Below are 11,357 nucleotides of genomic sequence, written 5' to 3'. Positions count from 1 at the left end.
TTTTCATTATCATAGTTTTGTCAAATTCTCAAACTCCGAGAGAGATTATCCGTTTTGTACACGAAGTGCATCCAGTTTTTGTCGTAGCCCTCTCAACTTTTTAACACATGCTATGTGGGTGAAATGATGATAGCATGCCAACTTTCAACATTTTCAGAGTTCATTTGTAGTGCTTTTCAGTTTTAGGGTCAACTAGCCCAAAAAAACAAAAGTAAATGCACGAAAAATACCAAATTAAGTCAGAAATTGTTGAAAATTTGTGATGTGCCTTTGAATGGTGCATTTTAAACACACAAAAAGTATGGAGTTTAAATAAGTTCAAAAAATGAAATCCCTTTGTAAGAGATGAGTTCTCGTTCGAAACCCTCATACTTCGAGAGAGATTGTCCGTTTTGTACACGAAGTGCATCCAGTTTTTGTCGTAGCCCTCTCAACTTTTTAACACATGCTATGTGGGTGAAATGATGATAGCATGCCAACTGTCAACATTTTCAGAGTTCATTTGTAGTGCTTTTCAATTTTAGGGTCAACTAGCCCAAAAAAACAAAAGTAAATGCACGAAAAATACCAAATTAAGTCAGAAATTGTTGAAAATTTGTGATGTGCCTTTGAATGGTGCATTTTAAACACACAAAAATTATGGAGTTCAAATAAGTTTAAAAAATGAAATCCCTTTGTAATAGATGAGTTCTTGTTCGAAACCCTCATACTTTGAGAGAGATTGTCCGTTTTGTACACGAAGTGCATCCAGTTTTTGTTGTAACCCTCTCCACTTTTTAGCACATGCTATGTGGGTGAAATGATGATAGCATGCCAACTTTCAACATTTTCAGAGTTCATTTGTAGTGCTTTTCAATTTTAGGGTCAACTAGCTCAAAAAAATAAGTAAATGCACGGAAAAATACCAAATGAAGTCAGAAATTGTTGAAATTTTGTGATGTGCCTTTGAATGGTGCATTTTAAACACACAAAAAGTATGGAGTTTAAATAAGTTCAAAAAAATGAAATCCCTTTGTAAGAGATGAGTTCTCGTTCGAAACCGTGATACTTCGAGAGATATTGTCCGTTTTGTACACGAAGTGCATCCAGTTTTTGTCGTAGCCCTCTCAACTTTTTAACACATTCTATGTGGGTGAAATGATGATAGCATGCCAACTTTAAACATTTCCAGAGTTCATTTGTAGTGCTTTTCAATTTTAGGGTCAACTAGCCCAAAAAAACAAAAGTAAATACACGTTTTGTACATAGTTTTAAATTGAAAATAACAAAATAGTTAATAGTTTGGATAGTCAAAATAATTAATTTTGAAAATAGAAAATAGTTTTGAATTATTTATTTAATTTCAAACACTTTTCATTTTCATAGTTTTGTCAAATTCTCAAATATGCAAAAAGAATTTTAATAAACATAGTTTTTAATTGAAAATAACAAAATAGTTAATAGTTTGGATAGTCAAAATAATTAATTTTGAAAATAGAAAATAGTTTTGAATTATTTATTCAATTTCAAACACTTTTCATTTTCATAGTTTTGTCAAATTCTCAAATATGCAAAAAGAATTTTAATAAACATAGTTTTCAATTGAAAATAACTAAATAGTTAATAGATTGGATAGTCAAAATAATTAATTTTGAAAATAGAAAATAGTTTTGAATTATTTATTCAATTTCAAACACTTTTCATTTTCATAGTTTTGTCAAATTCTCAAATATGCAAAAAGAATTTTTAATAAACATTGTTTTTAATTGAAAAAAAATAGTTAATAGTTTGGATAGTCAAAATAATTAATTTTGAAAATAGAAAATAGTTTTGAATTATTTATTCAATTTCAAACACTTTTCATTTTCATAGTTTTGTCAAATTCTCAAATATGCAAAAAGAAATTTTAATAAACATAGTTTTTAATTGAAAATAACAAAATAGTTAATAGTTTTTGGATAGTAAAAATAATTAATTTTGAAAACAGAAAATAGTTTTGAATTATTTATTCAATTTCAAACACTTTTCATTTTCATAGTTTTGTCAAATTCTCAAATATGCAAAAAGAATTTTAATAAACATAGTTTTCAATTGAAAATAACAAAATAGTTAATAGTTTGGATAGTCAAAATAATTAATTTTGAAAATAGAAAATATTTTTAATTATTTATTCAATTTCAAACACTTTTCATTTTCATAGTTTTGTCAAATTCTCAAATATGCAAAAAGAATTTCTAATAAACATGGTTTTTAATTGAAAATAACAAAATAGTTAATAGTTTGGATAGTCAAATAATTAATTTTGAAAATAGAAAAAAATTAAAACTATATGAGAATTTATAGAGAAAATTCAACCTAAATTCAAAGTGACCTCACTTTGAATTCAGGTTGAATTTTCTCCATAATTTCAAATCTAGTTTCAATTTTTAAATTTATAGTCTGTTTAGGCCCGTAAGCCTGCTTTAGAGAGGTGCTCGACACGGTTGGGACAACGGGGCTTATAAACCAGTGTCGGCTCCTCTCGACAAGCGAGGTGGGACTAAACTTTGGAATGCCGCCAGCCCAAGCCTTTAGTCCCGGTTCGTGACACGAACCGGGACTAAATACCACCTTTAGTCCCGGGTGGAGCCACGACCCGGGACTAAAGCCCCTCGCCTGCCGCCTGCCGAAAAGGGGTCTTTAGCCCCGAGTCGTGGCTAGACCCGGGACTAAAGGGGTCTTTAGTCCCGGCTCGAGCCCCGACCCGGGACTAAAGGCCCGTGCTTCCCGCCTTTTGGTCCGCCGAAAAAGGGTCTTTAGTCTCGGATCGTGGCTCCACCCGGGACTAAAGGGTGTATTTAGTCCCGGTTCGAGCCCCGAACCGGGACTAAAGATCCTACTATATATACGGCCCCGACGAAAATCCAAATCCAAACACCCATTTCGTTCTCTTCTTCCTCTCGCTCGACGCCGCCAGGCTGCCCGCTATCGCCGTCGCCCTACCGTCCTCCTCGCTGTCGCCCTGCCGTCCTCCTCGCTGGCGCCGGACCCCCTCCCCTCCCACTCCGGTAAGCCCCCTGCCCCCTCCTCCCCATGCCGAACACGAAGGACGAGCCGCCGGCGCCCGCCGGCGGGGACACCACCGCCGCCGTCGTGCCGGTGAGGAGGAGAAGTAGAAGAAGAGGAGGAGGAGAAGTAGAAGAAGAGGAGGAGGAGTAGAAGAAGAGGAGAAGAAAAGGAAAAAGAAGAGGAGGAGAAGAAGATTTTTTTGTCATTTAATTCCTATTGTTATTAGGTTTGTGCTAGATTATTAGGGTTAGTAATATTTAGATTTAGGTTAGGGTTACAAGAAGAAGAAAGATGAACAAAAATAAGAAAATAAGATTAGGAAAAAGGAAAATAAGAAGAGGAGGATAAGAAAAGAAGAAAAAGTTGAATAAGAAGAGGAGGAGAGGAGAAGAAGAGGAAAAATAGAAGAAGAGGAGAAGTAGAAGAAGAGAAGTTGAAGAAAAATAGGAGAAGAAGAAGCGGAGAAGAAAATAAGAAAGAAGAAGAAGAAGAAGAAGAAGAAGAAGGCATTTCTACGTATATAGATGCTTAATTAGTGTTTTTTAGATTATTGCTTAATTTTGCTATTGTATATGGTTAAGTGTTATTTGTAGAATATTTGGTGAATTTAGGGTTAGGTAGGTTAGTGTAAAATAGGTTATTTGTGTTATTTTTGTGTTATTTAAATTTGTGTTATTAGGGTTAGGTAGTTAGTGTTAATTAATAGGTTATTGTCAATATATAGTTGAACTAGTTGATTTAATAAAACTTTTGTCAATATAGAGTTGAACTAGTTGATTTAATAAAACTACTTTATTTTACTATATATACAATTAGTTTATTTTTAGCAAGAAAATTAATAGAACTAGTTTATTTTTTTAGTTCATTTTACGATGCCTATCCTGCATCCTCGTCGTCGACTCGGCGGAGGACACCTGCTTGATCAGAGGGGCCATGTCCGGGACTGGGCTCCACCCGGCTGGTATTGGGAGGTGCTACCTTCCGGGGGGCGTAGGTTGGTGAGGAGCCAGCCCGTTGTTGACCCGATCCTTGTTTGGTGGCGGTCGCGTGGGCCAGTGACGGTGTCGAGGCTTCCGGACACCGCGGAGGTGGTACGTCACCGTGTCAGCGAGGAGGATGAGCATGCCCGTCGCTACATGGTTGCATTGGAGGGCAGGTTCGACCATACCTGGCAAGTTCTTCAGGGATCTCACTGTAGCTATGATCCTGTGATGGTTCCTTCTTTTTGGGTGTCCACCGCCCGCGACGATACCCGTCGGGCGCTACGGTTCTAGCTGTATTAGTGATGCTATATGTATGATAGTATTCGAGGAGTATTAGTGATAATATTCGACGATGTACGGACACAAGAGATGATGTAGTTTTGCTTATAATTGAATACATGCTAATTTGAATACTACTTTATTTTACGATTTGGTTTTGCTTATTGAATGCTCAAATTGGAAAAGCCACGACCCGGGACTAAAGTTGTTTTGAAACGGAGTTCCTGATAGAATAATTATTTTTTGGTACAAAGTTCAACAAAGTCCTTTGACACTAGACAATGTGACATATAGAAGGGTAGATGAGATCAGGAAAAATAGGATCATTTTCTACACATCTAGAATGTCGCCATTTTGTTAAATCCTTAAAGGTTAAGAGAATCCGTTAGACATATTTTAGAGTTTAGGTTCTAGCCAAGACCCGGGACTAAAGGTCCTCCTATATAAAACGACACTTTGAAGTTTCCAACCCCTCTTATATAGTTTGTTAGTTTATTAGTTAATCAAATGTCTGTTTTTTGCAGAACTATGGATCCACATATCAGGAACCTCGAAGAGGAAGAACTTCTCGAAGATATAATCAAAGACGGCCCCGACGTTGAACCAGCTGAATCTCCGTCGTCATATCTAAACCCCTCCGGATATGGAATGGAGGTCGACCGACACGAAGATGAAGCCGATGGGGCAGGAGATAGGTCCAATGACGGAGAAGGTGATAGCTCCACTGATGGAGAAGCCGGTGGAGAAGCCGGTGAAGAAATAATAAAGTCCGGCGAGGTATACATATGAAGTTCGACAATCACTTGTAATATGTGAAAAATATTGGAGATAGCTCTATATTGTATACATATACATTCATTTGACGAATGTTTCTTCCTCTTAGGCCTCCACATCGAGCAAAGCTACGAAACGAGGCCCGACTAGAAAGTTGGATGCACGGACGCATTACACCTTTGAGGTGATATTGCCTACGGGCGAACCCAAGCTTCCTAAGAATGCTGCTGACACATTCAAGAAGCAATGCGGACTTCTCGTTAGGGATCACGTCCCGATCAGCGTTCAGGAGTGGAACAAGCGCAAAGGGGCAGCCGATAGTGACTATGTCGCTGAAAGGTACAAAGATAATCTTTGGAATGATCTCATGTCACATTTCAACCTGCCAGAATGTGAGAATGAAGACGCCGCAGACAAACTGAGGGCCAAAGTCAAGCAGTGGACTCTAAAGAAGATGGCCGAACTGTTCCGTAGCTGGAAGAAGAAGCTATGGAAAAACTATCTGAAGACAAAGAAAGTGCCAGTATTCGAGGGGTATCTAGCCAAGCAGGCGAATCACTGGAAGGCATTTCAAGAGTACAAGGAGTCAGAAGATGCCCAGGCATTATCAGAAAAGAACAAGATAAATGCCGACAAGAAGAAATATCACCACAAGCTGGGGCCAGGGGGCTATGAGACTGCCATCCCAAAGTGGGATAAGAAAGAGCAAGATCTGCTTGGCTTCTGGCCCTGATGCACGCTCGCATGGCCGTGAGATTCCAGCTGGCTTTGCTAAAGTCGGGGTGGATGAAATCATGACGGGGTTTCATGATATGGAGCTCGACATAGCTGGACCCGAAGATGAGAGAACACTCGGAGAAGTACTGGGTGGAATCATCCTATGGGACAAGAACTACATCAAGCTTCCAGGCTCGGCCCCAAGGACAACACCGCATCCGAGTCGTCGCAGGTCACCTACACCTCCATCAGCTCCAAGCCCTCCACATGACGACGGCCAGCACAACACGAGTCCATCTCGATCACCGCCGCCGGACTTGGGTCGTCCGTCTCCGCCGCCGCCCGCTCCGGATACTAAGCGGAATGTTCCCCCTCTGGTGCAGGGGCAAGATTTGAAATTAGCAAAGAAGTGGGCGGATGAATGGGGTATCCCGGTTGAAGACGTTCTGGCTTTCCAAGACGACAGGTTACCCAAGGCTGTGGTAGCCCCTAAGCCACAGTTTGTCATGGGAGCGCCTTTGGTCAGCAAAGATGATCTCCCAACAAATATGCGTTACTTGCATACATGGTACTTAAGTAAATCAAAGAATGGGAGAACGATGATCGTGGCGCGTGTCCCACGGAAGTACTACGGCCGCCCCGAAGAAATCCATATCGACTTTGATGAACTCTTCCAGATGTACAATGCCGACGCCCTCGACAAATCGCTTATGAGTTGCTATTGTCTGTAAGTTTTTCAATTCGTTGTCTACATATAACTTGTTTAGTTATTTCAATTCATTGTCTACATATAACTTGTACTCTACTATGCAGAATGAAGATTCTGGAATGTAAAAGTAGGAACATCCTAAATATTGGGTTTATTGACCCAGATAAAATACATATAGCGACGCTAACTTATAAACCCAAGGAGACGGAGGAAAACCTTCTAAGATTTCTAACAGATCAAAATTTCTGTGACCACATACTGTTTCCATACAACTTCACGTGAGGGTCTTTACTCTGTTGTGTCCATTCACTTATAAGTGTAATTGATAAGTTACTGACACACATATATATATACATGTGCAACTTCCATTGGATTCTGTTGGACATTCAAATTGATAAGGGAAGAGTTGATGCCTTCGACCCATTATCGAGACCCTTGGAACAGTTCCAAAGCCTGCAGGACATGCTCCAAGGGTAATTTCAATCATTCTTGCGCTCTATCGGTCTCTTTCGATGATTTTCTGATATATCAATTAATGAAAAACTTAGGAAATCATTTTCCTTGTCTGGCAGGGTTTGAAAGCGGTTCAAGTGCGTGACTCCCGGTATCGATCATGAGAAGCTGACCTTTAGAGCGGCTCAGGTGAGTAGTAGTATGGTCTCTCTTAACGGACTCCTCCCATGTCAAGTTTGGTCTACCACGACCCCTCTTAACATTCTCAGCACGCTTTATCCGTCCGCTATGCACCGACGCTTCCGGTGGCCTCCGTTGAATATGTCCAAACCATCTGAGACGATGCTGGACCAGCTTCTCTTCAATCGATTCTATCCCAAGTCTCTCTCGTATATCGTCATTCCGTACCCGATCCTTCTTACATTATAAAACGGAGAAATATGATTGGCACTCACAGCATAGAGAGGCCATGCTAAAGTCAAGCGCATACCATGTGTCTCGTGGGAAATTGTGAGCTGTGCACGAAGAGTATGCTCGGAACCACGAACAATCTGCCAAAAGTTAAACTTGTTCAGCACAGCACAATATACCAAATTGGTTAAGGGCGTGATTGGTTGCTGCATAAGGTCCAACCAGGCCCGCTAGACGCATCATATTTTTGGTGTTGGGCTGTTTGGTTTACCAGTTACTAGCACAAATGCCCGTGCGTTGCAACGGAAAAAAATGAACAATGAAAAGAGTGTAGTCCATTGATAAAAACGTGCGTGGATACTGTCAAAAAAAAGACACGTACGTAAGGTTGATTATAAAATATGTGCAAAGAAAGAACCCAGTGCAAGTACATCACGTCCAAAGATTATAACATTTATCAAATATTGATGCTTAAGTTAACATGTTACAATACAAATAGTCGATACGAAATAAAGACAAATATTGATTAGTATTGTATCCTATATAGTATTTTTTTAAATATATTTAACATGTAAAATAACAACATATTCAAACTCTACACATTTTTCTAATCAAGTTTCATATATAACATGTTTAAATTGGATTTATGGTTTAAAAGATATTGTTATTTGAAAATACATATTTATTCTGAATGGACTTCGAGGTTATTAACGCATATGTGAGGGGTTTACGTAAAAAAAACGATTCACTCTGACTACATTTTGGACCGCGGGTTATTTAGCACAAAAGTAAGGGGGTTTTGTGTAAAATGTGTAAAATACGGTTCAGCCTCACTTATAAACGGACTGTGGGTTAATTAGAGGAAAATACAGGGGCCTTTCTACAAAAGAGCCACGACGGACGACCGAAACCATCCTTGCTTTATTATTAGGGAGAGATATACTATTGACCTGCATCGTACGGTTCTTAAAACACCTCTAGGCCTGCATCCCGAGCTACTGCCAAATCAGCGATCCTGCTGAACGACGACCTCGAGAGCATGTGGATGGCTCGCTGAAATGTGTTAGCAGTTAATTACCTTACCCCCCCCTCCTCCTTCCTTCCTCTCTCATTGTCCACACCGCCTATCTCGCCTGCTCACGCGTCGAAGCAAGCCTCCGAACCCTCGTCGGTCGTGGCGTCCGAGCCGCCATGGACGGAGCAAGAGCCACTGTACCGGCGAGCCACAAGACGACGATGGTGAGCACCAGTAGCTGCAGGACAGCACCAGCAGCAGCCGCGGCGTCGAGGGAAGCACCATCCGAGGACTTCTCATAGTCTTCGTTGCAAGAAAATCCTGCGGCGGCGGTTGGGGCTGGTGCAAAGTCTTCGCCTGCTCCTTCTGGAGAAGGTGAGCAACCTTGCCGCTACTAGCACACAATCTATTCAAATACTAGCACAGAGAGGGTCTGAACCTGGATAAATATCGTCCCTCGTGTTCCTTGTGACTCATCATTTCAAAATCCACAGTTCAGGACCCCTATCCGAGATTCATCGATTTTAACACCAACACTCGGCATGACAATGCCTCCCCAATTTGGGATGTTCTAGGTCGTCCGGTCAATCAGTCATCCGAAATGCTTTTTATCATACTAGTACAAATGCCCGTGCGATGCACCGGGCGAAAAAATGAACATAACCTACTTCATGTCCCATGATGCATCAGTTAATAAACATAGGAAAATTACCCATGCGTTGCACCGGGAGAAACAAAACATCACACGTGACGTATATAATTTGTTATTACATGCTACAATGCAAATGCTATTTTTCATAAATCAGTGTTGTTCCGGTCGAGGAATTGGGTCACTCAATAAGGGCCATTAATGACTAAAACGATGAACCGATTGAGAATACAGTTCTTTGCTTGATGGACTGTGGATTAGTAGCGGCTGCATTCAACCAGGGTCCAAAAATCTATTTTTTTACAGTGGCTAGAATATTTTGGTTTGTAATTTTGTATACCATCCATCCACTCGTTTGACTACAGCAAATGCCCATGATTTCTGAATAAGTATCTACTGACATGTATGTGGAAGCAATATGTAAGAAGCTAACTACCACATGAGGGATCTCAGGATGCTCCAATCTTCCGGAATAAGTTCAGTTACCTGCAAGTGATTTAGGAGCAGTGAAATCAAGTATCTCATATGTACTGTCCACACAACAACAATCTATAGATATTTATTATTATGCCAAAAAAATCAAGTATGGGATCTAAGATTCAGAGTATAAAAAAATGTCGCCAACTACAGGTAGAACCCTAGGTTAAAACTTACAGAGTAAAACTTACAGAGTAAAACTTACAGAGTGAACAACACCAATGCGAGCGAATGCAAGCATTGCAATAGGTAGCTCCATGAGCATCGGCAAGTAGATCACCACATCATTACCTTTTTCAACCCCGACATTCTTCACATAATTGGCAAGGATCTGAAGTAGTAGGCACCACCCATCCCACTATTAACGGCTACTGGGTTAACATCATTCCTTATGGCTTTGACAATATCCTTAGCAAGTTGTTTCATCTGAGGGGTAGGGTTTGAACATCCAAGGATAGCAATGGGTCCACTACGGTCTCGCTGTTGCACGCCGTTTCCAGTAGGAGAGAGACAAGGTGTTGAGCTGCTCCGGTGCATCTGATTCCTTGTCAGGAGCAACGACGAGCCATTGCGGACACTGCTGAGATCATTGTTCAGAACAAGATCACCAAAGGTCAGTGAGCTCTCCTCTATGGAAACATTCATAGCTATCTGCAGCTTTTTTTTCACAGAGTGTGCATTTTCTCCCCTCTCCAGTTCAATGCCCAGGACAGAACCATTATCAGTTTGAACAAAAACTCTCTTCCAGCTCGATGATCTCCCCTCAGTTTTGCTACTTGAAGGATATTCACTGCTGAAACTCCGATCCAGGACTGCAACAGCCATCTGTGTCTGAACAGGACAATCCAAGTCCCTGGATATAGAATGGCTGAGCTGCCTGTCTGCCTTTATCTGCTTCCACCTCTCCTGTAGACCACCAGAGAAGCAAGAAAACTTGTAGCAAAAGGAAGAAAGAAGACTTCAAACTGATCACTGCAGAGCAATCAATAGTAGGCATGGATTAATCAAAGTCTCTCATTTGCAAGATTGAAAAGCTACACATGGATGCATCTACAGGACCAACTAAAAAGGCAGCAGGTCATCAATCGCAAGACGACCTGAACCTGGCTTCACCACGTGATAGACGGGCCGCAATTTTGGCCGGCCGATGGCCGGCGAGCAGTAGCAACTGGAGCACAGCCACACCTCGCTGCTCCATTCTCTCTTCCTTCAGCATCCCATCTCCTTCCTCCCGTGGCCCCTCTCCTCGATCCGGCAGATACTCGTCGATCGGGTCACCGCAAGGCCCGGGCGGGGCAGGAAGCCGTCGGCGGCGCGCGGGGCGGGGCAAGAGGTGGGCGGGGCGGGGTGGGGCTGGAGGGTGAGGCAACGGGTAGTCGACGGCTCGTGGGGCACGGCATGTGGTGGGCAGGGCGGAGCGCCGCTAGGTCAAGTCAGTGCTTCAGGTGGAGATGTGGTGGCTGCGTATGGCGGGGTAGGACGACACGCTGTGTGGTGGAGATGGGGTGGAGGCGTGCAGCGGGGCGGGGTGGCAGGGAGGGCGCGCTAGAGGTGCGGCGTGGAAGTGGATAAGAGGAAGGGGATGACCACGGTTGGAAGGATCGGACCATTTTTTTTCCACATTCATTACATAGGGATTGCGGGTTGATTATCAGTAAACGCAGGGGGTTTTCTGTAAAAATACATGACGGACGGAAGAAGCACTCGGTGCTTTATTATTAGGGGAGAATTACATGGTATTTGAACATGTCTTCTTCCTTTCATCCTGGCAGCTTGGCTCATCGGCCGTCGCCCACTCATCGCCTTAGCGGTTGAGGGCAACAGTACAAGACATTCCGTGTAGACGCAACAGCAAGAAGCCGG

This window comes from Hordeum vulgare, chromosome 1H (genome assembly GCF_904849725.1).
Source record: "Hordeum vulgare subsp. vulgare chromosome 1H, MorexV3_pseudomolecules_assembly, whole genome shotgun sequence".
NCBI classification, from domain to species: domain Eukaryota; kingdom Viridiplantae; phylum Streptophyta; class Magnoliopsida; order Poales; family Poaceae; genus Hordeum; species Hordeum vulgare.
Note: the sequence above shows the minus strand (reverse complement) of the source record.